This window comes from Meleagris gallopavo, chromosome 3 (genome assembly GCF_905368555.1).
Source record: "Meleagris gallopavo chromosome 3, MGAL_WU_HG_1.1, whole genome shotgun sequence".
NCBI classification, from domain to species: domain Eukaryota; kingdom Metazoa; phylum Chordata; class Aves; order Galliformes; family Phasianidae; genus Meleagris; species Meleagris gallopavo.
Window position 1 is genome coordinate 6815651 of NC_139406.1, and position 27880 is coordinate 6843530.

At 41.7% G+C, this 27880-nt stretch overlaps 3 long non-coding RNA genes across 9 annotated transcripts in view; 2 read left to right on the forward strand and 1 right to left on the reverse strand.

Moving 5' to 3' along the window:
• LOC146544580 (uncharacterized) overlaps positions 1–27880 on the forward strand; it is an 86746-nt gene that overhangs the window by 45358 nt on the left and 13508 nt on the right. The gene's annotated exons all lie outside the window — the stretch shown is intronic.
• LOC146544582 (uncharacterized) lies at positions 12502–26262 on the forward strand. Its single transcript, XR_014882269.1, has 3 exons — positions 12502–13131; positions 14318–14410; positions 18898–26262. It is a non-coding gene; the product is annotated as an uncharacterized LOC146544582 (long non-coding RNA).
• The window catches only part of LOC116216418 (uncharacterized), a 112247-nt gene continuing 110339 nt past the window's right edge, over positions 25973–27880 (reverse strand). For all 6 annotated transcript variants that reach the window (XR_004159106.2, XR_014882265.1, XR_014882263.1 and 3 more), the window contains one exon: positions 25973–27646. This is a non-coding gene — a long non-coding RNA (uncharacterized LOC116216418). The remainder of the gene's footprint in view (positions 27647–27880) is intronic.

Consider the following 27880-nt stretch of genomic DNA (forward strand, 5'->3'; position numbering starts at 1 on the left):
TTGATGCAGCCCAGGATACGGTTGGCTTTTTGGGCTTCCAGGCGAGATTGCTGGCTCATGTCCAGCTTGCCATCTACCAGTACACCCTAGTCCTTCTTGACAAGGCTGTACTCAATTCTTTTTTCCCCCAGTTTGTATTGGTAGTGGGGGTTGTTGCAACCCAGGTGCAAGACGTTGCACTTGGCTTTGTTAAATGTTATGAGGCTCTTTGGCCCACTGCTCAAGCTCATCTAGGTCCCATCTGAAAGCCATCGTAAAAGGCCCCGAGGTCTAGCCATGCTGGCCGTCTCTTATCACCTCTGTCTTCTGTGCTTAAGCACAGCTTCCAGGAGGATATTCTCCATGTAGTTTAAGGATCACGAAGCAGATTCAACCTTTACTTTAGCCTTTTTCTTTTCAGTCACTTGCTTTCAAATCCATTCTTTCTACCTATGCAAACTAGTCAGATCATTTTCTGTGAGTATCCTGACTCAAAGATGTCTTCCAAAAGCCAATCTCCCTCAATGTATGTAAGTGCAGGAAAAAAAACTTCACAATGCTAGAAGCAGAATTACTACAGAAGAAGAAAATGTGAAAGATGCTAGATGTTTAAGCTCAAAATCAAGTATTAGTTTTTTTCCTGTTTCTGAATTTGCTAATTTTTCCTTGTTTTCTTTTGGTAAATTCTGCTCTTCACTGTTGGACTTTGTATGTGTGTTTACATATATATGTGTGCATGCATATAATATATACACATCTGTGTGTGTGCTCATATACTTGTGTGAGAGTGTAGAGATATATGCCACAGTTTTTTTTAAAGTAAATGTATAGTAATTATTATTACCTGAAACAACAAAAGGAAGGAAATGGATATGTAAAGAAACAGAGCTCCTAATGGTTCTGTTAAGCGTCAGTGAAGGAATTTGTATTGTCTCTCTGTTTCATAGAGAAGTCCATGACTGTGCATACAATCAACTCATGTAAATTGCGACACTGAAATGGTGGAATGCATTGACAATGAATGCAACCCTTTTTCAATTGATGATAGATTTTCTACAGATAGTATCTGTAGGCACAGCAGAATTGAGATGCATTGTATTCCTTCCCTGGAAGAGAGCTGCAGCATCTGAGTTCTGTGCTTGGAATTTTTGACTCTTTTTCACTTGCTTTGCTGCTCAGGTGATGCTATCAACTTCAGGAGAGCTTTTGTTTAGAGCTGATTTTTTTTTTTTTTTTTTCTTTTCTTGCTTTCACTGAATGTAAATGAAACATTCTGACTGCCGGTGGGGGCAAACATATAAATAAACAGAAGCACAGCAAAAATGTCATTTAAATGTGAAACAAATGCTGGTCTAACCCCAACTCAGGTCATGCTCTCTGGGGCTGTCTGGTCAGTAGCAGCATGTTGCTGTTTTCCTGTAAGTGGCAGCCACTGTGACAGTTCTTGGTACAAAATCAGCGAGGAAGTTTTAAACTAGTCAGAACACTGGTTGAAGTCAAGTTACGGCAAGGCACAAGCTGATTTAACCATACAATTTCATGCAGGTTTTCTGAACTCTGTGTTGACACAACCGCTGCTGTTTCTCAGGTGTTTAAGTTCTGTTAGGGGTGTGCAGCGGCCTGCACAGCACATCACCCCCCATGGGACTGCCATGTAGGTGCACGCCTTGTGTTAGCAGGCTTACACCGAACAGTGCCCTGTTGTTCTTCCATCTCCCAGAAGACATTTGTGAAAAGAGGGGAAAGGCTTCAAAGAGGGAGCAACCTGGGCAGTGACCAGGGAGGATGTATACTGCAGTGCTTTTCAGCAAGCCTCCTCATAGAGACCATTTCAAACCTCTGTAAGCACCGATTCAACAACTCAGTTATGCTCAAGGCCCTCTGCTACCAACTGTAATGACTTCTGTTGGCTAAGCAGGCAGATTGAAGAATCTGAAGGGCCGATCTGCAAGCAAGCAATATCTTTCTGTGGATGATACCTTTGATTCCAATATTCACTCCCAAGTTGCTATTAAACATAATATTTGCAGTCTGTGACCCAGATGGCTCTGCCTGGCTCCTGTGAAATAACGTTAAATAAAAATGCATTTTATAAGAAAAGACTTGAAAGCGTTAAAAAGTAAAACAGAGTCCATTTCAAGCCTTAACATTTTGAAAACATTGATGAAATTAGTTTTTCAGTTTTACCAGCACTACTTTCAAGCTTCCTTCCCACGCTGCTGTGCAAGTTACTTGCAGAGTACCCATACGAATCCTCAGCAAGCCTGACTCTTACTTTTCTCTGACAAATGCTCATGCTGTGAAAGAAGAGGCATTCAGCTGGTCTGAATTGAACAGGCTGTCAGACTTCCCCAGAGAAGTTACCATGGAAAGAAGCTTCTTCAAAACTTTCTTTAAAGTGAGGGCTGTTAATCAAGGCTGTGGTGCTCTCATTAGAGAGGGGAGGAACCATTTAAAGTCAGGAAGCTGCAGTATGTGAAAGTCATGAAATTGAAATGAACGCATCTTTTGCCAGCTGGTTTCACACCCCCAGTTGGCAATCCGCAAAGGTTTAGAGGGGGAATTAAATCCACTTTTCGGCAGAAATAACTATTTTTGTGATTATCATATAGATTCCATGAGCTACACTTTGGTCCTATCAAGACAGGCAGGCAGCTGCATGAGAGGTGGAAAGAGAGAAAATGATGGAGATGAAATCACCACCAACAACTACTGCAGGCAGCAAAGCAGCATTGGATCCCAGCCACAATACTTCTGCAACCAGGTGTGAATGAGCCTGATGGGATATTATTATGGAACCTACACTAAAAAAGGTATGTGGAAAGCTGTCTGACATGGGCTCTATTTCAAAGAAAAAATTACAGATTCCATCCACACTTTAATTGCTTTTATTTTGCTTCTTTTGCTCTTGGGGCTAAGATTGCCTTGAATAAAATGAGCTTTAAAAAGTGGTGTGAAATAACACTCTCAAACAGAGACAAATGAAAGTGCTCAGAGAAGAAAGGGTTTGACCCTGTATCAGTCTTTAAACAAACTGAAAGGCCTGAACAGAATGGGCGACCGAAGTTCTGTTCTTACATGTTTTTCCCAAAAGCCACTCAAAGCCTTCAAATTCCACGAAGCTTTATTAGAGCAGAAGCGGAGCAGTATCTGATTTTGGTCAGGAGACTGCTGCTTGAGTCCAAAAGAGATGACACAGCTCCCACCTTTATCAGCTCTGGGCACAATCTTACCTTCCAAGCACAAATGCTACAACTGGGTTTCCAGTTACAGAGCAAATCTGTTTTGTGTATCAAAGGTCAGGATCGAGTCCTCGACTGTGAACTGCAGGAGTATAAATACTTTCTGGCAATTGGACTTTTGTTGTCTGGTGTATCTTCCAAGCCAACAATTGTAGCGCCTGCTGTTTCTGATAGTGATTTCCCCATCTCCTTTTGGATTACTGGAAATACATCCCTGTGCAAAGAGCACATGCATCTCTTGAAGTACCAATTTGTGTCCCGTTGTGATTATTTAAGAAGTGTCTGGGAGCCTTGTAGGGACTCAGGCCTTGGAATGAACTAAAGATTAGTTTCTATTTATTGCAGAGCACCAGCAAGCATGCTAGCCAAACATCCCTGGCAGGAAAGCAGAGAGCAGCAAACTGCAGCACTCCAGTACCTCGCCAGTGGTGTGGCTTGAGGGTTCAGAATGGCTCTAGATGGGCAAACAGGTAGAAGGTCAGTGTATCTGTGTTTAAAAGGAAGCTGAGAAGGAGAGAATAAAATATGAGCTCTCTTAAATATGCAGGAGTTTTGACAGGATAAAATAAGGCCTACCCATAATCTCTAAGTGTTGCTTTAGGAGTTACTGAATATTAGAGAGCAAAAATGCTTTTCTGTTTAGAAGATGGCGTATTGGTTCTTAAGGGCTCACTACCAAGAATCCATTTTGTCACCCCATTCCTCCAGAGAACTCACCTGTGACTATTTCTTCTATTGTGAAATAGAAATAAATATAGTCCTGTCATGGTTTTAGAGACTGGTACGTTTCAACTTTATCTAGAAGACTCCACTGATTTGTGCAGGAAAAAAAAGAAGGGAAATATCCACAGTCTCTGTGTTGTTGGTTTGCACGAATACTATAGAAATACTGCAGATCAGTAGTACACAACCTCTTCAGAACCCATGTGTCATTCTGACAACTTTCCAGGACCAAGGGCGGCAGACTTAATCTGCATACATATTAACATAAATTTACATAGGAATTGAATCAGAGATGAATGCGCACAGTTGTTATTATTGTGTATTTACAATAAACTGCACTGTAAGTGTTGACAGCGCTTCACAAAACAGAGAGGAAGACAAAACATTCTTTGAGAGTCAAAGAGTTAAGTGAAACACCATTTTCCTGAAAGTGGTTCTTCATGTCTTCCCAAAAATTTGATATGGCCACAGACATTGAGGAATGCATCTTTGAGGCTGTCAGGTGGCTACTGCTTTTGTGTAAATAGAAGATTAAAGCTGATCTTCCACAGAGGGGAACACGCTGTGGTCTGTGGTTTGGAGGGACCTTGATTTTTTTTCAGGGATGGAGGTAAGAAGTCTGAAATTTGTGCACCCTTCTCCAAATTTGTATCTCAGGTCCTACTTTTTTACCGAGCTCTACCTTTCTGAGATCTATATAGCAAGAGGAAAAGTTTATCTTACCTTACATTTCTGTTTGCTGGTTAACTGTTTTTGCACTGAAGCAGGCATTTCTGAGTTTGTGTTGAAAGAAGGGTTGCAACAATGCTGTGTATTTGAGGGCAAGACTCGGAAAATCTGCAGGCTCTTGGTATGGGAAAGTCAGCAATGCACAGTAGGATTACAAGTACAGAACTTCCACGCAATTTCACTCCTAAAGAAAGGAACTCCTCTGAAAAGATCTTCAAATAGATGTGCTTTTGAAGTTGAGCAGAAGAAAAAATATTCTAAGATAGATTTCTTCCCCCCCAAAAATTAATCAGCAGTGGGCACTGACATTTAATAAAATGGCCTGTAGCATTCCTGGCCATAGAACACCCTGGGAAACTCTCCAAACTGCCAACACAATTGCTGGATAAGCCTGCCTAAGGGACCGGAGGGCACTGCCAGGAGAAATATCCCCTTTAACTTTCAGCCGTGGTGAAGCTGTGTATTCATTACCAAAGAGGTGGAAGAACACCACGATGTGCTCTGAATACATTGTTTAATGAGCTTGTTTAGATCTTGGAATTAACTCTTATTTTGACTGTTATATCTGATGGCTTTTCTCTTAAGAAAGTGCAGAATAATTGGGAAATGGAGGTATGTGTCCAGCACAGCCCTTTCTGTACTGTGTTTTTAGGGATCGTGTTCAAGGTAGAGTGGAAAATTAATGAAACTGTAAAGCCATACATCTGTCAGTTCAGATAAGTCTGACTTCTTAGATCCAGGATTGAATGTGGAAGCTTGGGAAATGTCTTGTTTAGAACTAAGTGAATCCCAGCAAAGGGGTGAGGGTCATATATGGTGCAGGTGTAAATCAGAATAAGCCCCTGCATCTTTTGCAGGAAATAAACTACAGTGGGAACTAGGTGTTGTTTAGAATGTTTTTTGACAGACATCTAACTTCCCTTTGGACCTTAGGAATGAGAGAAAAGCAGTTATGAATTGGGTCTCAGAGTCCTAAACCGTTTGCCATGTCAGCCTAACCCATCACCCTGCATCAGCTACTGCTCATATGTGAGTTCTTAGCCTGTGATGAGTATGATGTAATGCAGTAATACAATTTATCCTCATCTTTTTTCACTCCAAGCTATCTCTGTGTGTCTAATGAATAAAGAGAACCAATGACCTTTTTCGATGTTTCTGTAGTGGGCCCAATATTCTGATAGATGTATAACTGCATCTACGAGAATAGGAGATTGATATAGTAGCACGTATCTCTTTGTCAAATTGATCTAGGCCCTTTGGTTCAAAAGCTTTTCTTTTACTGTGTGAGTCTTTCTTTTCAGTTTGAGTCAACTTTTCTGTTGGCAGTCTAAAAGAGGCAAATGAAACAGTCCTACTGCAAATCTTGGGACAATTATTGACCATCTTAAAACATGTTCATGCTTCATGTCTGAACCAAAAATCATAAATAATATTATCCCTGTGAATCAGAGTAACCCGACTCAGTGCTTTTGCTTAAAAATCATCTCATAAATTATTCAACCAGTTCCAGTTTTTGACTGACTTGCTGAACAGAATCTGGGTCATAAATCGATATTTCCTAAATCGAGCCAGTGACAGGGTGGATTACGTAAGGACTTTCACTGCAGATCCCCAGGTCCCAGACCTTGCTGCAATAAATAATTAAGTATTTTATGGAGTATAGGATAAATCAAGACACTGGGAAAGCTTTGGTTTAAAATACACTGCAGCCTAGTGGTTGGAGATGCTCCTGGAGAGACAGGCTCTTCTCCCTGGCCTAAATCAGGCAGAAGAGGAAGGTGAGACCAGTTCCAGCCTGATTAGAGGGACACTAGATGGGAAGGGTGATTGTTTTCCCTCTGCATGCTTTTTGTGAGGCACCTATCTAGGAGGCACGTCTTGATAGCTTGAAAGCCAGGCAGAGGAGTATTTACTATGTGAAAGTGCAGATGTGAGCATCAAGTTCCTAACAGCCAGCATGATGCATGTATGTCTCCAGCAACTGAAATGTGAAGTACTTCTGTCATGTAACAGTAAGCATCTGTAAACTCAGCTGATCGGTTGAAGGTATCTTGAAGATCTGAATCTGAATTCTGGTGCCTAACATGGCAGCCTAGTTCTGTAGGCTATTTATGACTTGGGAATCATGTGTTTTTCTGTTTACTATAATTTTTCAATTCTTTCTTCAGGCTGCTATTTTGAGCTAACCTCAGCACCCACAGAGGGCTCCATGACCCATCCGCCGACTGCTGAGCTTGCTATGAGACTAACTGCAACTCTGAGCCTGGTTTTCCCTCCCATCTGGCAGTGAAATTGAACTGCTGCTGACTGAATGACCACTGATTCTCTTGGAAGCAGAGCTCTGCTAAGAGCAACAGCCAACTCTGTCACCATTTGTGAGGATTTGTAGCTTGGGCCCTGAGACATCTGGCTGAGATATTTACGCAGTCCTGTATTGCACTCACTGAGGCTCTGCGTTCACATCTGGAGTCTAGACTGAGTGACTCTATGGGCTGGCCTTCAAGCCTCTGAACAGCTCATGTCCCTCTTGTTCTTTCATTTTGTCCTTTTATTGCTTTATTGGTTTATTTATTTGCTGTAGGTGCTCCTATCACAACTCTTCAGGCATTCCTGTCATGGCCACTTGAGAGCTTCAGTGAGGAATGGCAGCAACTGAAAGAAACCAGGCAGAACCAGATGGGATGGATAGGGGGAAAAAAGGCTGTGTTGAGGCAAGGCTTTGATTGCGTGGTTATGGTGACGGGGGATGGCTGGTGCTTGATTACGCTGTTTCTTCTGAGGCATACAGCTGTGTTTGTGGAAAATGACAATGCTCATCTGAACAGGGTTTGCATTCAATACATGTGGCAGGGAGCAGTGGTTTCGGTAAGCTGTTAGCTGGCCACATGGCTGAGCCAGACAGGGGGATGTGTTGCTCAGTATCCCGAGTCAGATCCATCAGTGGGATGCAGTTACAACCTGGGTCATGGCAGAGCTTTCTGCCTAAAGCTGGCTGATGCGGTACTCTGGCTAGAGATAACCTCTATTCAGTGGCCTCAGGGGTAAGGCAGGGGGCCAAGACCTAAACCAGGACATGATGGGTAGAATTCAGTGCCAAAATGTAGAAATCTGAGATACCTAAGTTGCTGGCACAGGGCTGGTAGAATAGGAGAGACCTAGAGCATCTAAAAGAGACATCCAGGTTTAGAAATTAATCTCTTTCACTATTTCCTATGTTCTGCCTTTGTGTTTAGTTGGGAATCATGTTTTAAATTTGGGATGCTATGAGCTGTAGCCCTGTAGTGGTGCCATACTGCAACAAGTGGACTCCTCCTTGATCTGAGCACTGGCCCAAGCAATACTAGCAGCTACTGCTATTCCATACTGGGAGCAAATCTTCCCAGATAGCGCTGCTCTCATTCTCAGCCTCTTCATTTCTTTCTCTGAGCCTTTAGTCTATTAGTTCCATTTGCTCCTCTGTCTGTTCCGTATTCTCCTTTGTTTTAGTTGCCTAACAGGCCTGTTTGCTGCTGCTGGAGAAATGCTGCTGGAGAATCAAAGGCCAAATATTTTTGACAACTGTGAAGCTAGGACAAATGCAGTGGAGAAACTGAATGATCTAATAGGGAAAAAGAATGTAGTGCTTGAAAAGATGGGTGCTGTGGATGTACCTGTTTGTGCACCGAATTCAAGCATTGAAATACAGTTCAATTCACCCTTTAAAGAAGGGTAAAAAGGAATTTCAGATATTTTCTCTGCACTTAAAGTAGCCAGCAACAACGTGATGGCAGTTCTAAGTAAAGGGCCTTAATCAGAGTATATAAAAAGCCTGATGATATTTGAAAAACAGGTCCAGCTCCCAAGCATTGTCTCTTTCCCACTATCAATGACACCCATTGTGCAATAACAGCATTTGCACAGAGATATGTCTTGTTTTGTGCACAGAGAATGTATCGAAGCAGTCATAGGGCTGCACTAGCCTTGGCTAAAAAAGTCCCCAAGGGCCCGTCTGCCAGCTGCTGACTGATGTAGAGCCACCACTGCTGATAATAGGGTACATGTGCTGGCTTTGAGCTGAACTAGACAATATGGGGCACAGTTAGATGTGCTCAACAAAGATCGAGTTCAAACCTGTTTAAGAAGTTAGTTCCTGTCAGCGGTGATTTAAGCTAAGTGGTTTTTCCGTGGATTAGGAAGGACAAGAAATGCTCACACAGTCAGCTACTTCATCTTGGCTGTCACAGTGGTGATTTCAACACAGCCAGGGGAGTCAGAAAGACAATAAACAGCTGAGATCTGTAAGTTCCTAAATCAAACAGGCACAAGCTGCTGAAGGTGTATTTCTATGAGATGTTTGTCTGCTTGTATGTAGCAGAATTATGCTGCTTACTTTGCTTCTTGCAAGTAAATGGAATCAAGAAGTCTAGCCTGGTCTTTGAAGATGTAGGTCATTGTCCAAGACTGGGAAAAGCTGCTGTTGACTGAATGTTGCTGATCCATTCAGCAGCTCAACTGCAGCAGGAAGAGTGTCAGTGTGGTTGAGGCTCGAGAACATGGGTTTTTGCTGCAGAGATTGACATGCCGTGGCTGAAGAGCACATGTAAATTTCCCCTATAAAAATGATCATAGCAAGATTCAAGAAATGTAAACATGCTAATAGTTAGACAAATGAACATGGTGCATGGCATCTGTGTTAATGTCACCTGAATTCTTTATCAGCCACGTTCCTTCTAGGAATATCCCACATGTGGTAAGCAGAATATACTTTTGTGCGAATAATGTTTCACACCATCTGGCATCACTGAGGTCAGCTGCCCTGTCTTCCAGACTTAGCCAAAGTTGGCCTTGTATCAGAACAGTCATATTATGAAGCAGCTAAGCAGAGCTCCTTTGTGTTTCCCAAAATTATTCAGTTCCTTTTCAGAAGATCATGCTTTACACAGCAGGAAATGCAACTAGAGGTCTTCCTAGTAATTATTGCCTCCTCAAAGTATTAATGCCATATTCTCATGGAGTTCTGGAGCAGCAGCTCAGCTGTTAAGCATTCTTTTTCATGAGAGATCATAGTGAGAGCACTTTACAAGATCCAGAAAATGATCTGCATGTTTAAGCTCTAGGTAGGCTCTGAGCTTGTAAGTTAACCCCAATAACACCAATGATGAAATGCTGGTTGTATTAGCAAGAGTTTAGAGATATTAAGCAAAACAAAAAATTACATTAAGTACTAAGTGACTACTCTCACTTGGCTTGGACAGGCTACAGTGAAACAAAGGTTACTTCTATCTGGATTAAATTCTTCTATCTCCTAAGTGATCATTTTATTTTGTAGAGAAATGGCAAATGGAGAAAAAAAAAAATCCAACAAAAATCAAACCAACCAAAACAAACAACAACAACAAAAAACCCACAAGGAAAATGGCTTAAGTCTTGTTAACCTGGTGAGGATCCCACTGACCACAATAGTATTTTAACTTTGCAACGTTTAAGAGAACAGCAGGGTCTGAACAGTCAAGCACTTAGATGGGTTGTTGGTGTTTCTAAACCTTTAATAAGGCAGTGCTGAATGCAAATATCTTATCTGAATGCAGAGATCTTATACCATCACTCAGGACCTCTTGAAGGCAATGCATACAACATACAAATAGAAGCTGTAATCTATAATGCCACAAATCCTTTAGGAGGATTATCTCTGTTATCTCACCTGACATCAGAGAATTACATGTAATATAGGCACATAAATGGCTTAGTCACAGAGAGATCCTTTAGAAAAGGTAGTAGAGAGGAAGTTTTGTTTGTTTCTAAGCCAAGAAGAAGAGGGAGAGCTCTTCCAATGACAAATGGATGTGAGTTAAGTCCTCTTTGGGTTCATGGCACATCTTGCTCACTAGAGAGAATTAGCTGGTGGAACTGAGCCTTCACTGTCTTGATTTGCATGTAGTCATTTGGAGCCATGCAAGGAGTGGGTGTCACACTTGCTTGTGCCTCCATTGCCCTTTGGCTAAGATTAGGAAATCTGTGTGTGAGTACTGGGGCCTGATGGAAAGTGGTAGACAATCAATGATTGAATGCTGTAGTTCACATTGACCAAACAAAAGCCCTAGATTTGAATAACCTGAGCTCAGAGTAAGATTGCTAGGCTTATGAAGTTCAGTTGCGTAACTAAACTGATGATTTACTCATTGCAGAGCCAGCCTGGGTTCATCCTTCATAGGTCTCTCCTACTGTCTTCACTTATTTTTCTTTATAGAATCCTGCTGGTTTCTTTGAGGAGAAAGTGAAAAACTGATACACTATCAATTTCCCTGTTTTCTGCGACTTTTCTTATGCTTCCTACCTATCTTTCCTCTTTTTTTCAGTAAGGTGAATGAGATTCTAACCTATTCGTGACTGCTTGCTCTAGTTACCTTATTCCCTTTTCCTTCTCACCTGCATATCGCTCTGGTTTTCTTCCTAAAATCTCACTTTGGCTTTTTTTTTTTTTTTTTCCCCCCAAACAATAAAAGTCCGTTCTTAAAAATATTTAATTAGAATCCCATCCCTCTGTAGTTAGCAACCAATTACCAACTCTTTCCTTCCTTTCATCTCTAATTGCATCTCTGACAGCAATGAATGCGTTGTTTATTGCCCATAAGCCAATGCCAGAGGTGCTGTTCCAGATCCTCTCCAGTCCGGCCACTCTCACTCTCTAATGATGGTAGGACAAAAGGAAAAGAAGGGAAAGGACATGTTGACATACCTCGTAGTTTTAAATACCAATTTTACGTTCTCCTGTTTTGGGGACTGATTAAAAACCCACTAAATCTAATTAAGTCTTTCCGTTGATGTAATGATCTTTAGACCAAGACTAGGAAAAGCATAAATGTGTGAGCCAGGGTTCAGAAGGAATCCCAGTATTTTTGTTCATAGATGGCTTGTTTCCTGTAGCTTTCACACTGTCCTTTCCACTCCACTGACCTCTGTCTGATCGTATACAATCTCCTTTATATTCGCTTTTACAGGATAAGTAGTTGGATGTGCATAGAAGAATGTTCCATTTTCCGAAAGAATTTCTTGGATTCCCTGAAGAGATTAGTACAAAATTTTAATTAGGGGCATTGGCAGAGTTCCCAAATGCTGGTATATTAGGCAGCAGTTTTCATTTTCATTCCCACATTTTGGTTCCTATACAATGCATAGGATTTCAGTGGAACTGTGAGACTGATGATTGGTTTACTTTAAATGATGCACATCTCGTCCCCCTGGTTTTTGTCCCTCCCATTGATACGGATGAGTCATGATTAGCAGCAGTCTTGTCTTTCCCTTCCAAGGGCTGGGGAGATTGCCCAATGTTCTGAGGACAATTGTCCAAAAGATGTCAGAGTCTGAAGTGACCGGTAAAATTTCCACTAAAACTCTGGAAGGCTTACAGGAGGCAAGTGTCATTAATTAAGTTCTAAGAACCTCTACAGTGCTGTGGGAACCTGGCATAAAATACGCAAGCTGAACTTTGTTTGCAACTTCCTTCTATTTAGGAATTCATTAAAGGACTGGAGCGTTTGCAGGGATTTCAGGACCCAGTGCTAGAATGGCTAATTGCTGGCTTGGTCTTTTGTATACAGAGCATCACATAAAAGGACTGTGATCAAAGAATGCAGGTGCTGCTGAGGGCAATCAGAATGCAAGTATGGTGATTGCTTGCCGGATACAATATATAACGTTTCATTTAGCTGTGCTTTGCTTTGGTTCGTGATTGGATTTTGCAGGGGTTGGTGAATGATTTTGACTGAAGTGATTTAATAAATGCATTGTTTGAGCAGAGCTGGAAGTTTGTACCTCTTCTTTCATCTTTCTGTGTTTTTCCCCTGCCAGCACCCAAGAAGAAAGTAACCACCACTGCAGATTTAACTTTCTTGAAGTCTTTAGAGAGTTTAAGTTGCTGTTACCTTCCTCAGTATGCTACAGGTGGCTGCCAGTTAATTTTACCTGCATCTTGGGTCTTGCAGTGGAGGAGAGCCAAGTTACACAGTGTAGTTTAGCTTATGTATCTTCACAGTGAAAGCTTAAGGAATCGCCAATAATTTTATTACTCTATTTATCATACCTATATTTTCTTCAGTTCCTTCTGCAAGCATTCTCATCAAATGGCAAAGCAAAGTCTATACTGAAGCTTTTTCCTTTTTTACTAACCATCTGATTTGATCACCCCCCAAAATGGCACAAACCATATGAAACAAGTAGAGCTGTGGCCCCTGGCTTGGAGAACATGCATGAGTAATTAAATCATATGCCCTTCTGTCACCATCTTTTGCAGGGAGAGGGATTAAAATCTGTGTTCACAGGCTGAGAGCAGGTGTCTGCGATGAGATCCCATGCTGTGACATGCATGCAGCACATTCTTACATGAAAAGCTCTGGCTGATGAAATGACCACAGGAAGACAACACGGAACCCTCCTGGCAGGATCAGAAGAAGCTTAATTAAGCTCTGTGGTTAATGTTAAAGTGAGTGTGTGCCTGTTTCAGATGAGCATTAAGAAAATTGAAAGCGTGATTGTATTTTAATTATATCCAGGTCCTCCTGACGTTCCTCAAGCAAACTGCGTTGCCTCTTGCATGGTCAAATGATACAGTGACTCAGATGTGAACACACACATCTTTACGTAGATGGGATTTGGTAACTGATCCAATGTGGTTTTAGAGTTTGTTAGTTATGGACGTATTTTTTCTTTGGCAGAAGGCAGCACTGAACTCGCAGTTTCTGCTGTTATTCTAGAGACAGTTGCTGTAGTTGTAACTAAATTACTGAAAGCATAAACTACAGACTCCCTGTAATTTTGCTAGAGCTTTCATTAAAGAAGGTAGAAAAAAATAAACTAGACAAGACTCAAAAAACAGATGAGTGTTTGTGGTACGATGGTCAAACAATACAACAGTAGTACTGAAGGCAGCAGTCCTTTGCTTTTTATTAATGTGCTTTGCCACTACAGAACTTAAAATGCTTTCCCAATTTCTGGGAAGCAACATGAGAAGTTCTTTATGTGTGAATGACTACAGCTATTGTAGTAGTGGTGAAGTAGAGGTTTGACAAGTGAGGTGTTCTAAAAGCATGGGGAGTCAGTGATGAAAGAGAAAAGGCAAGACTAAAATACCCATGCCCACCTTAATTCACAATATGAAAAACTGTAGCCTGGCTGTGTAGCTGTATGTGGACTGGCGGAGCGACAAATAAAATCTTAAGGCTTCATAAACACTTTTGCTTTTCACTCTATAAGAATTTGTTCTCTCTTGCTTGTCTTTTTTTTTTTTTTTTTTTTAACATAGCAGGCTAGGACTTTCTCAAACATGAAAGAAGGCTCTGTTTGAGAAATTCATTAGCCAAATTAGACATATAATAATGAGGGGGTGAGTAAAAGGCAGCTAGGAATGGGAGTGGGAGCGGAAGCATGGACAAGGATAGCTAGAGACAACTTTCTGCAAGGGTAGCTGATTGAAACAACAGTACAGTACCTTAACTAATGTAGAGCTAATTAAGCCTGTATAGGACAAAGCATTATCAAATATACTATAGGGAACAATCTTTCTATGGTAAATCAATCCCTGATGAAATTCCATTGACTTCAATGGGTTTTCTTCTGGGATGAATTTGGCCTGATAACCTAATAAGTCTTTCCTGTCTCTAATTTCTAAGGTCCTTTTGTCAGAAGCATAACAAGGAACTTCAGTCTGGCTTTCAAAAGTGCTGAACACCCAAAACTCCTACTGAGGTCTCTGTGAATCACAGGTACTTAATACCACTGCAAATCAAAGCTGAATGAACCGTTTCATGTTTGCTGAGAGTTTGCTTTCTGTACATGCCATCACATCTGCACAAAGACCCTAAGTTAACCCCTAAGCCTTTTGAGGCAGAAACTTCCTATGTGTAGGTACCTCATGCAGTGCAACACAGAGCTCAGGAAAGGCCTCCAGGCATTAATGTAATAAAATTAATTAGTATCAACAACAGTAAATTATAAGTTCACAGTATTTGTATTTACAAGGCAATGGGGAATGTATATTTGGGCTGGCTATGTACAGATGAGCCTACATTTGTTACTCAGCTTTCAACTGACCGACTTTTCAGATGAATTATCTGATTTTTTAGATAAATCATTTCCAGATTGTTCATGGTATTTTTTTGTGAACTGTTGTGACTTAACTGGGCAGCAGCTAAGCACCACGCAACCATTCACTCACTCTCCTCACCAGGTGGGATGGGGGAGAGAACTGGAATAAAAAACAACAAAGTACAACTCATGGGTTGAGATGAAAACTATCTACTAAGACAGCAAAGGAAAAGAAAATTAGAATAATTATAATAATAAAACATATATATACAAAACAGGTGATGCACCATGCAATTGCTCACCACCTGATGACAGATCTGAGCAGTAGATGGCTTCCCACTCAACTCCATACCTTTTTTAAAGTTTTTGTGTGATATCATGATATGGAATATCCCTTTGACCACGTTGGGTCAGCTGCCCTGGTTCTGTCTCTTTCCAGCACCGTGTGCACCATCAGCCTCCATGCTGGCAGGGCAGTAGGAGAAATTAAAATGTCCTTGGCTCTGTGCAGCCACTGCTTAGCACCAACTGAAGCATCAATGTGTTATTAACAATGTTTTTCTCCCAAAATAAAACATGGCATCACACCAGACATTATGAATGGAGAAAAACCTTTGTCCCGGCTGAAACCGGAACACAAACTTAGAAAATTTATCTTTTTAAGAGTCTGCAAAAGCAATCTCCAGAGATAGATGCAGTCATTTTCACCTGTGGCTTATTATGCCTGCAGCACAGAACAAGTGACTCTTCCCTTCACTCTGCAAGTGCTACAGATTCGTATGCTTCTACTAAAATCTCTGCGTGCCCATTAAGTTTACACTGGATGTTGCAGTTAGCATTTGTGAGGTGACCAGGACTGTCGTGTAAAATCATATCAGAATTGTTTTGAAAGGTCTAGATCAAACATGGGACATGCTCTTTGGAGCGTTATCCCTTTTATTGCACTGTTACTGTTAAATATGCTCTTTTTTGGCTTTCATTTCATGGAAGATGCATATCACATAGATAATGACAACATTTTTGTAACATTTATCTCTGTGTCTCTCTCAACTTCTTCATTTCATGTAAGTTCCCAAAACAGCAACCCCATAATTGAGTGAGCTGTGCCCTGATTTTGTTCAGAGGGCTGTCTTTGAGAGGAGGATTACAATTTATCTCTGTTATTTAAAAAACAGATCTATTTGATTACCCAGTTTGTTTTTTAAAAGGACAGCTCCCAGGAATCTTAAAGAAATCCATAATGCAGCAGGGCAGGAATATAGTAGAACAGTTTGGGAAAAAAAAATACAAGGAGAGGAAAGTATAACGTACAATACATTTGGTGTGAACTTTTCCCAGAAGATTGCTTGAGCCTCAAGTTCACTTACAACCAGAGTACAGTGATGCTGGGCAGCCTGCCAGTGCTTGTTATTGTAGTGCTGTGTGAGCCAGTTCCCTGGTGAAGATTGAAACGGAGAGACAGACTTTTCTTTGCCTTCCATTACTGTCCCACACGCTCCTCTCTGCTGTCTCAGAACACCCTCCTGTTCCCCACATCAGGGTGCACCTGTGCAGATGTCACGCTCATGGTTTTGCAAGCAGTGCTCCTCACTGCACTGGAATTTCAGCTAACAGCTCTGACAGTCTAGGGATAAGGCACCCTGTGATATGCATAGTGAGGAAGGGTAACACCTTGTCCACACAACAGGAGTATCTGGAAGGGAACGGAAGCATTCTTAGGAGGGGTGCAAGGCTAAGGTGCATGTCTACCTGAATTTTGCAGTCAGACGTGAGCCAGGGCTTAGAACTATGCTACAGATACCAAGGAGGCTTCCAGTTGCTCAGAGCACTGGCTGAGCTCCTTCAGGAAAGCCCGAAAAGCAGCACACAGTCACAGAGGAGTTAATTGCTCACAGTCTGTCCATGAAAGTATAGCAGAATCGAGTATGGATGAAGGAGGCCTCCTACGTTCTTGCATCTATATTCTACCTGGAAACCCATCCAAGAACATTTCAAAATCAGCAAACATGGAATGGGGTTGTTTTTATTCCCCTCCCCTCTACATCCACACACCTCCTCTTCATGCTGGTATATTGCCTTGAACCCTGAAACTACAGTGCTCTCTGGCAAGCACTTGCACAGCCTCCATCAGAAGCATGCTGGGCTCCCAAATGTGATAAAAAGCTGATAAAAATGATCTGGGCATTAAGACAGCCTCAGTGGAAGAATGTTCAGCTAAATAGATACCATCTGTCCCTCAAAGTAAGCACGTCCTTGTTCTGCTCTGGCCTGACCACTATGAGCTGTTGCCTTTGTGGCGCAGTCCATGTGTGGACTGACCATTGTTCCCAGGACCTGGGGTGATTGTTTATGCAATGGAGTCTTTATGAGAAACAGTTTCAGCTGTGGGTTTTTTGTTTTGTTTTATTTTGTTCTATTTAAAAAAAAAAATAAAATTAAAGATTGGTAATGAAAACAACATTTTTGCCTAAAACAGAAAAGTGATGGACTGGAGCTCAGCTGAACAGTTGTGCTAGCCTGCACAGCACGTTTCTTTAGGGAAGCCAAAGAGGGAAGGAATCATGAAGAACTAAAAGCAGCGTACAAATCACCAAGAGACTTTTCATGTCAATAATGAAGAGTGAAAATATTTTCCAAGGGCCATGGGCAGCTAGTGCAGAGCACTGACTTTTAAGTTTGTATATGCATTTTCTTTACCTCCTTATGGACGTAGATAATGGAACAGATCTTAAAGGAGGCTGATACTACCAACCGTTGATGCAGATGCATAGGGAAGAGGTTAAAGGATCAGAGGAACCAACTTTCTTTGAGCGCAACTGAACAAAATCTGGGACTCTCCATATTTATGTGAGAGTACAGTCTGCCTGGAGTCCTGCGTAGCCCCAAGAACAGAGGTCACACTTCCCCAAGGGAGATCAGGAAGGAACATCTACAGTGGGACAGTGACATTCTTTAGTGAACCTAAGCAGAATCATGCTACTTAGTCAAAGCAAAGCTGAGCATCTGAAGGCCTGGGCCTCCCAGGTCTGCTTGAGCATGTTTAGTCTGCTTGAGTTATGTCCATCTCCAGCGTTGTCTTTGGTGCTGCCTTTGGATGGACCTTGGACCTATGTTGTAGATGACTTACTTTCTGGCTGTCTTCCTCAAACCTGTGTTGTAGTTCTTCATTCCTGCCTTAGATCCTGTCTCTTTCATCCTGAGTGGAGCCCCTGGACCTGATAAAGCTCATACAACATCTGGGGCTGTTGATGGCCCCAGATAGGTTCTGCCTATTGTGAACAGGCCTTGTGGGATGGCACCTTGTTGGTGAGGGTGCCTGCCTGCACTGGGCCACCCATCTCACCTTCCCTAAGGGAGAAACCTGCTCTTGCACCTTCCTCAACAGTGCCATAGCCTCTATAGTACCATGGGACAATATCATGTGAACTCTAGCAAGCAGTCACACAATGTAAAAAGGTGTTTGTTGGCAATGGGGGCCAAAGAACCTGTGGGCAGCAGGAGTGTCTTTTCCATTATCTGCTGTAGCAGCCATAATGTACAACAGCTGCTTCTTGGCTGGGAAAGGCTGATTGTCAGGACAAAGGAGGTCAGGGTCAACTGTTTGCCTGTGCAGTTACTGTTGTCTGTGATCTAAGTGAGGAACTGGGAAACACTTCAGTGCTCTGAAACTCTGGGCCAGTAGCAAATTACCAAAAGTGTCCTGGAGCACAAAGCTGGAGCGCTGCTTATATATTTGTGCAGGACAGTGCTTCATAGAATCATAGAATATTCTGATATGGAAAGATAGTTAAAATCGCACATGGCACCTCACCATCAAAGCTGCTGTAAGGGTCAGAAATATCCTTTTCTTTGAGCAAAAGTTCTGTTGAAGAGGATAGCCAAGCTCAAAGGAACTGCTTGTTCTTATTCATCTCCAGTGAAGTTTCAGCTTTAAGTAACTGAAGATGAAGGCAGCTGGTGAAAGAAGCTAAGATCTCAGGAAAGAGACAATATTTCTGTCATTTCATGCCTCAACATCTGCAAAGGTCCCATGGACCCCCAAGAAGAGGCTGCTGGCACTGCAAGGGATTCTGAATGCTTCTGATGCTTTCTTTACTTGAAGAGAAGCAACTTTTGTATGGTCACTGTGTAAATCTGTATTCCTTTTTCTCTTAATTACTTTTAGTTTGAAAGTGAATCCATCAACTTGGAGATGTGGTCTTAACAAAGCCTGGAGCAGTGGCAGTCCAGAAGCTGCATGCAAGGAAGAGCAGCCAGAAGGGATCTTCACGTGCAGTGCATCCTGCAGTCCTGCAGCTTGAAACACTTCCAAGGCTGGACATAAACCCATCTGTCTAGGAAGTATGTGAGATCCTCATTTGGATCAACTAGGGCATACAAGAAAAACTCAAGAACATGAGTAAAATTTGTAGAAGTTACAAGTGTGTACTACAGAGGCCTGTATTTTGGAAGCATCTTCCATGAAGCAAAGGATTTTCCCCGTATTTCTGAATCAGAATGAGTTTCTGGTGTACGAAAGACAAGAAGAAAGTTCAGAAGTCAAATTGTTGGAATTTCTGGTTTGGTTTGGTTTGAACTCTCCTTCACCCTTCTGTGACAGAAGACAACATATGCAAATAGCCTAAAAGCAGGTTGAGGGATGGTGGCCACTCATTTGTGCGCAAAGGGATGCAGTGGTTAGAAAAGTGGAGAAGGGTTTCTGTGTGGCTGCACAGCAGTACTAAAAGATTGTGCTTTATAAGGAACATGTACAACAGTGATGTTATTCAGAACAGTACTTGCTATATTACTTGCTATCCATCTCCTCATTAAAGTTTAGAAGCACTTGGGGTCTTGGGGTAGGGTCAGAGGCTTGAAGCCTACCAAGTGTTTGACTCTTCATACAAGAAACTTCACACATTCACATATTCATGCTTACAGTCAAAGGATAGCCTATTAAGAGGTAAAATTCTGCTGTTATTTGAAATGTTCAAGATCAGACCTCAGTAAAAACATTTCTTCTTGTTGTAGTTGGGTGACATGAAACTTCTTTTGATGGCTGTTGCAGTTTAGCCTTCATGAGTTGGTTAGAAGGACTGATCCTAGAACCTGGCTTATTTTCACTGCATGTGTTACGCAGATTTCCTTAAAAAGGAATCTTATGCCTTAGCCAGGAAGATAAATAATGAGAAAACATCTGCTATTTAAGCTCTGGACTGACCTATAAATCTTAATGACGAATGCAATACCAGAAGCAGAAATCATCTACAGATTGCAAAATAGTCACTCTCTCCCTTTTTGGTTCTTTTTCTTTTTTTTTTTAATTATTTTTTATCAATGTTGTTTTCGTTCCTTTAATTCCTTTAATTCCTGGTAGTTTGGAAGCTCACGGTTTTTTATTTTCCTTCTCACTTTTTCATTATAAGTAATAGGAGCTGCTGAGAGGAGGGCATGGCAACCGTAATAACACAAGAAGGATGGAACAGGCAGCCTCTACAAGAAGCTGACAGGCAGAGAATAATGACAGAACAGAGGATGGATAGCTAATAGGATAATTTACTCTTGAGAAGCTCTGGAGAGTGAGATGCTTCTTTGCCTTTTTATTTCAACCTCACATGATGGAGAAGAAAGGGGTTTGCTTAACTGCTTTAATCCTTTGCTGTATTTTCTCCTACCAGGGGATGGGAATGTGATTCTTTCCTCAGTGCTTCTTTGTGGCCTGTCTCCAAAAGACAAGTCTGCTCCGCAGAGCAACAAGAGACCTCTCTCCTTTTGCCTGCAACATAAAGGGCCCAGCATACATTTAAAACAGCTGTACTTGTGATGACCAAAGAGTTAAAGATGCTAAAATACAAAATGCCATGGAGAATGTCAAGCTCAGAATTCAGAGAAGGAGCTTAGTGTGGGGCATGGCTTACCTGCAGCATGAGCAGAGATAAGGAAATTCGAATTTAGCTGAGATGCTGAATAGAACTAGAGGGCCTCTCACTCAGTAAGTCATTCTGTTATCTGTTTGTTTATTGCAAGGTCAGGCTAATTTTATTCTGCATTTCTTGTTGCTTTAATCTAAACATTGAAAGAGGCAATGTTGGGGTAGAAGTCTCAGGAGATCTGGAGCAGCATATGGACCATATCTCTTGATAAATCGTGGAACTATCCCCTTGCAAATGGGCAGGGATGGAATATTTCTTCTACTGAAGCTGTCAAGGAATCCTTGCATCCCACGAGTCAGTATTCTTTGTCTGTAATTTCAAAGATAGGTCAGTGGGTATGGAAATCAATCTACAGAAATTAATTCACTTACCTGTCTCTGATTGGACCAGGTGGTACAAGTAAGCTGGGCTGGAAATTGAGCTCTCCTTTGGGAGTGGTTTTCTCTGGGCAGAAATTACACCATTCTGAATCACTCCTGAGACACAACTGTAGTGCTGGAGTGGCTGGGCTGGCAATGTTCAAGCACACAAGCAGACTGCAAATAAGATAATGTTCATTGGTTGAAACAGAAATGGAGGGAGGGAGGGCTAAAATTAAACACATGGTGATATACTCTGTTGTGGTTTTTGGGTTTTTTTTTCCTATGCCCTGAATACCACCTGCTGTAAATCAGGTGAATCCAAGTGTTACTCTGAAGGGCTCTTCTTGTTAGGTTGAGATTTTCATAAAGTGGAGCAAAGAATTTTGTCTAAAAGACAAATAGGGGTCTAATAAGTATATGCAAAAGAGACTGCAAACTGATGGCTGCCTAGAAGAGGGTGAATGAGTTTGACTGAGATCTGGAGTAAAGCAGTCCTGTGCTCTTTCAATTACAGGTTTAAGACTGCCACAATTGACAGATTAAAGGTGCTCACCCTAATCCAAATTATACTTTCCCCAGTCAAATTGACCATTGTGTCAGCTTCAATTTGTTCAGATATGTCACCCACAGTGACTGATTGGACTGATTCACTTGCACACTCTTTGACAAGGTCCTTGTTTTGTGTTCACTCCTTGCTATTTCCTTGCCATTTCCCTTGTCAGACAGATACTCTCGAGGCATTTCCATTATCTTCCATGGAGTTGTACCTCAGAAATGTAGTGGACTGGAAAGAAAAATCCTCAGGCCAATTATTCTGACATAAACTCTACTTATCAGGGAGCACTAGAATATGAAGCGTAAGTTAAAATAGCTCAAAAATAGGATGCACACGTGCACATATACATACAACCCAGACGTGCACCTAAGTAATGCTCTGCTCAGAGTCTGCTGTGACTGCAAATGGATGAGCACTTTTAAATAAGGAGCTACCCAAACATTGCCAAGTCCAAATTGAAACAGTCTCTTTAAGAATGGAAGCACTTTAATTTAAAGCAAAACCAACAAATTATTTGCACAGCTTTGCCCTGTCTCATTTCTGTTAGAAGGAAGCATAGCAAACCGCTCAGAAAACAGCTACCCTGTAATCTTTCAGGCTCTCTGAAAAAGGAACCAAAGTCATGTTTACACATTTCTGAGAGGTGATGGTGCTGATGCAGGCACACCTTCTTGGATGAGGAGGTGAAGAAGAGACAAGTTTCATTTCACTCACCGAAGGAAGGGGAGATGTTTGTCTCATAAGCATAAAGTGGCATTTAGATTATTGGCTTTCAGCTTTAAACCAGATTTCATCAGATAGGCTCTCACTTGAGAGCCATTGACTGAAGAATGTTGCCATTGGGAGTTTTTGGCATCTGGAAAGATGTTAGTGATGTATCCTAGCGTTCCTCAGGAGTATGGGCAGGCCTGCAGGGAGACACGTGGTAACATGAGGGTGGATAGCAAGGTGAGAAGGTGCAGTGGCTCCACTAGAGCTGTCAAACTCAAGGCAGTGCAAAAGGGATGGTTTTGCTTGAACTTCACATTAAAAAAAAAAAAAAAAGGAAAAAAACGCACTTGTCAGTTCTACATACTATCAGTACATGGTGAAATGACTGGCACTCAAGGCCCCAGTATCATCCTTGCTGAAGTTTCACTTGGATCTTATTTCAAGGTAGACGCATGTGTAATTAATTTCACTGTCCTCTCAGATTCTTTTGCATCTCTGGTAGTGTTGTGATTTTTTGTTTTGTTTTAGAAGTAGACATAAAAATGAAAATGTTTTGATCAGATTACAAGTACATAAAAATATCCAGTGTTATCTATCTCTGTAATCCATCTATCACAGTGTCACACACAGCCATTAGTGTAGTTTCTAGACACTGCAATATATAACATTTTGAAAAGATACTACAGCCAACACAAACATTACTTGCCTAGCTACCAATAAGAGCTCATGGCTGATTTTAAACCCACTAAGCCTAAAGGAGTTTTTTTCCTCTGCTTGTAGCATTGAGGGGGGTGCAGGCACAGGTTCTGTGTAGTAGCAGGACATTCACATGCTACAGAGACTTACAAAGCAGTACATTAAGGACTGAGTAGAGTGCCTCTTGTCAGTGCTAGAAAGTCCAATTGCTGGATTTTATTTTGTACTTCTGCATTTTTTTGAAGTTTTGAATTACAGAGAATGGGGGGAGGAATGCACTCTTTTTATTATCAATTCTTTGAAAAGGTCGATAACTGCAGGACAAGGGGAAACAGTTTTAAGTTGAGGGAGGGGAGATTTAGGTTGGATGTCAGGGGGAAATTCTTTACAGAGAGTGTTGAGGTGCTGGAACAGCTGCCCAGGGAGGTTGTGGATGCCCCATCCCTGGAGGTGTTCAAGGCCAGGTTGGATGGGGCCCTGGGAGCCTGGGCTGGTATTAAATGTGGAGGTTGGTGGCCCTGCATGTGGCAGGGGGGTTGGAGATTCATCATCCTTGAGGTCCCTTCCAACCCTGTGATTCTATTATGTTTTTTTTAAGCAATTCTAGCACCTTTGAGAATTGGTGTAGATGTTTGAACTTTGACAAACAATAGCCACAAACACACCTATGCCTTAGGGTTTTAAGTAGTTATAATGAAAGCTATACAAAAAGCGAAGCATAGAGCAGAGCAATACCTGGCATTGTCTGTTTGTCTAACATCAGATAGTCTAAAATTCGTGTCTCATACACACCCCTTAATATTTATGAACAGCAGCAGAATTTGTTTTTAATGGCTGATTTCCCATTTTTTCCTAGTAATGGCTCATGTTCCATGGAGGTAATGTGGAAACAATTCTCACTGTCTACATCTCTTCGGGTATACTTGAAATCCTTTCTGCATTGAAATGCAGAGGCAGGCTGAGTGGCCACTTTTCGTTAAGATGTATGTGATGCAGTTTGTGAAGTCTTGGAGCAGCTACCTTGTCTGTTTATTGACTGTGAAATAAAAAGGTACCGCTGAAAATGCTTATGTGACTCAGGGTTCAGTTTTCATGGAGATGAGCTGAGGCTGTCACTCCCACTTTAATCTGGAAGTGAGAGATTTTTTTGGTAAGCTACTAAGGCATGCAAGGCAAGAAGGCAGAAACTAAGAGGGACCACAGAGGTGAGCTTGTTGAGTCAGTACTGGTTAGTAACAGTTTGAAGCTGAGAAGCAAAGGCATCAGAGATTCAGCAGGGGAAGAAAGCAGAAAAACATCACTGACTTGACAAGATTGAAAAACCCTGAGAGAAGAGGCAGAGAAGAGGAAGGCAGGGCTGGGGATCAGCCTGTTCTGAGGAGAAACAGAGGTTGATGTGTCTCTGCATGACTGACAGCACCTTGGCCAGCAGAGACTCGCGAGGTGACTGCCCTGTGGATACTGAGCATATGAATGCTTAGCCTAATAATGTTAGCTCTGGCCCACCACTGCTCGTGGTAGCAATAAATATGAACAATTTGTGGTTTCTGCAACCCTGCTTTTGGGCCTCCGTGCCCAATAAAAATGGCCAGAACATGAGGGTTATATTTAATGTGATCTCCTTTATCGTGCAGACTGCAGCATTGGCCTCAATTAATTCCTGCTTGTAATGGAGGATATCTGTTTGAAGAAAAAAGAAAATTCTCTCTTGATTGAAAAGTTTTATGGTGATGTATACTCTATTAGCCCTTGGGAAATAATTCTGCTGGTTAATTATCCTGAATGTTAAAAATTTGCATGTAAACTTCACTCTGAATTTGACTGTTTTCAACTTCCAGCCACAGAATATTTTTATGTATTTGCTGAACTGATTTCTGATTTTCTATTTGCTGATCAGATTTCTGCTGCCTGTTTTGATGGTGAATATGTCATTTGCCTTCTCCGTGATGAGCAGTGAGCTGCCTGATCCTCTCATCTTCATGTCTGTCATCCCCCTAACTAGATCTTTTCCAAATGCTCTCCAGTTCTTCAACACCCAGAAATATTCACAGTGCTGAGAGATCAGATCACCAGAGAATGCACAGGAGACCCAGCAGCAGCAGGAGATATGCTCTTAATTTAACTGAGCACCTCAATGGCTGAAGCATCAGCCTGAGGATTTCTATCCAGCAAGCCACCTGCTGTGTCACCTACCACAACTTTGGGCACTGACTGTTGGAGCAGCCTGTGCAGCCCATCAGTGTGAAGAATCCATTCACAGACATGTTGTTTGCTTGTGCCTAATTTAGCAAGTACCACAGACTGATTTGCAATCTTTATCACTCCCACTGACTCTTTTTGTCAAGATGGGCTTAGTCTGTAATGCAGTTATGTTTCCATCCATGTCACTGATAAAAGTGTTTGGTAGGGGAGAGGCAAGAATTAATTGCAGTGGAGCTCACTCAAGTCTCATCTCCTTGACTGATGTCACTCTGCTTTAATTCTTCCTGAACTGACTCCCATAGCATGCTGTTCTCTGCTTATCTGGGGTTCATAAAGCATAGAGAGGAACATCTCTTGAAGCCTGCTCCAGCAAACTTGGGGACATGACAGTGCCCAGATAGGGCAGTTGAAGCGAAGCAGTGTACTGAGTTAGAAGCCAGGTGAAGACCCACCAACATGTTATTATTGAACCTGCTACCTCTCACCTCTCTGATGCTGCTGCTTCAGCTCTCATATTGAAATAGGGCTGAAAGCTGGTCCTTGAAGACTGGCACATTCATCACCCGAGGGAAATTCTGTTTGCTGGTGCCAACAGATTCAGTTCGGAGTTGCCTGTTTATGTACATGGGGCAAAGAGCAACTTAAAGTGTAATGTTTCCTGACTTCCCTGTGCCTCTTCTCACAATACTAATATTGCCACAGCATTTGTTGTAAAACCAGAAAGACACATAAATGTGAAAATAACTCATTTAAACGAACAACACGGCAGACGATGCAGGAAAGTGCAGAGGACTAAATGTGTATCGTACAGGGAAAACACTTTATTAAGTAAATACAAACATATTTTCTTGGGTTTTGTCCTTTGGAATGAGAATGAATGGGCAGATGAACAGAAAGGGGACGCCCCTGGTGAAGCTACACTTAAGACAGAAGAGTTACACCAGGGATACATTTGGCTGATTCTTTTGCTAGCGGCTGTATGAGAACTTTAATACAGAGTTTCTGCATGTGTGAAGTGTATGCCAAGACAAATGCAACATGCTAAATGGAACCTCCTGATTTATTTAAATTAAAAATACGCTACAAGAAAACTGTGTGTAATTGGAGTGGAATGGATCCAGACTAGAATCGTCTGTCTCATGTCTCCAGAGTGTCTGAGGGAGGAGCAGAATCTTACTTAAGTAAAGTAGAACATGCAGATAGCAGATAATTTCTTGAAACTGCTAAGATCCAGCAAGGGACTCAGAGCTCTTTAAAAGACAAAGGCTGCAATCAGATGTAAAATAGCAGTTTTGGCTGCAGCTGATATGGGCTAATAGACTACCAAATGTAGCCTGTTTTTATCTGTTCTGAGTTACCTTACTCACTGGCATTTGCCTCCCTCTGCCCATGCAGTTCTCTCAGTATCATTGTCACTCTTCAACTAGCCAAAATGTTCCAAGTGTATATGTAAAAAACCAAACCAAAACAGAAACTATAAAAGATGTGCCTAACTAAATTTATTTTGCTTTTATTGTGTTGGAGTTTAAGCCTGGAGATGTGGCAGAGGTGGTGGCTACCAGTTGTGCCAAGTACCTGTGGCAGGGCTAGAAGGGACAGAATCTTGGTGCGGATCATCAGGAGCCAGAACAGCATCTCTTAACAGAGTCTAACGTTAGTGTTGGAACAGTACAAACCTTTTTCTTATAATCCCAGTTATCTGCTACCTAGTGGTGCCCCAAGACCTTCTCCTTCCACTTTTCTGCCTGTTCTTAGCTGCAAAACCATTTAAGCTTAGTAACTCTTCTGCTGCTCAGAATCTATCTCATATCAAAGGTCAAGGGAGTTTCTCAAGCTCTAGAGTTCTTGGCCCTCCATATTTGCTATGCCCAACCAAACAGGTACTCCCAGAGCATACCTAACTTTTGCTGGGGGGAGGAAAGGGAAGAAGTGTTTATGCATCCAGTAACTTCAGACATGGAAGACCCAATTTTGAAGGAACACTACAAGGAAATCTAGTGCTCCCATGTGCACTGTTGGAAATGGTACAAATAAGTTGCCTCAACACATGAAGAAGCAGTTCTACTTAGCATGAAATAATTATGCAAATGCTTCAAGATGAGGTCAGTGTAATCATGAAAGCTAATTCCCATATTAACAGTGCATCAGATACATTGAGTGTCTACTGCTCCCAAGAAGGAGCACAACTGAATAAAAATCCACAGCAGTTCCCAGCCTAGCCGTCTCACTATGGAGAATAACAGGACAGCTTTGTAACCTGAAACATACTCAGAGCTGGTTGCAAACTGTTTTAATGTTAAGGGCCTGTCTGTGGTAGGAAACCAGCAATAAGAGGAGAATGAGAAATTCCTCGTATCCCTGGATGCCGGTTGTCTTACATGTTGAGAAGTGTGATGCTGCAGCACTTGTTTCAGTGGAGGAGTTGTCTTGGTTGTGTATGTACTGCAGTTTTCCTCTGTTTGGTGGAAGCACCTGCTAAAAGAGAAAGATGGCATAAATGTATTGGGATGGAAAAATATTGTATGGTCCATAAAAAGAATTCAAGGTGAGATTTTCAAAGCTAGTTTTTGGAAAGTTGGTGCTGTTCTCACTCGATTCTAATGGAGAAGGGGTATCCAAATTGAACACCTCTGAAAATACCTCCTTTTTTAAGGAGATTAAATTCATTCTAATTGGTTTGTATTCTTCAGCTGTTTAAGCACTTCAGAA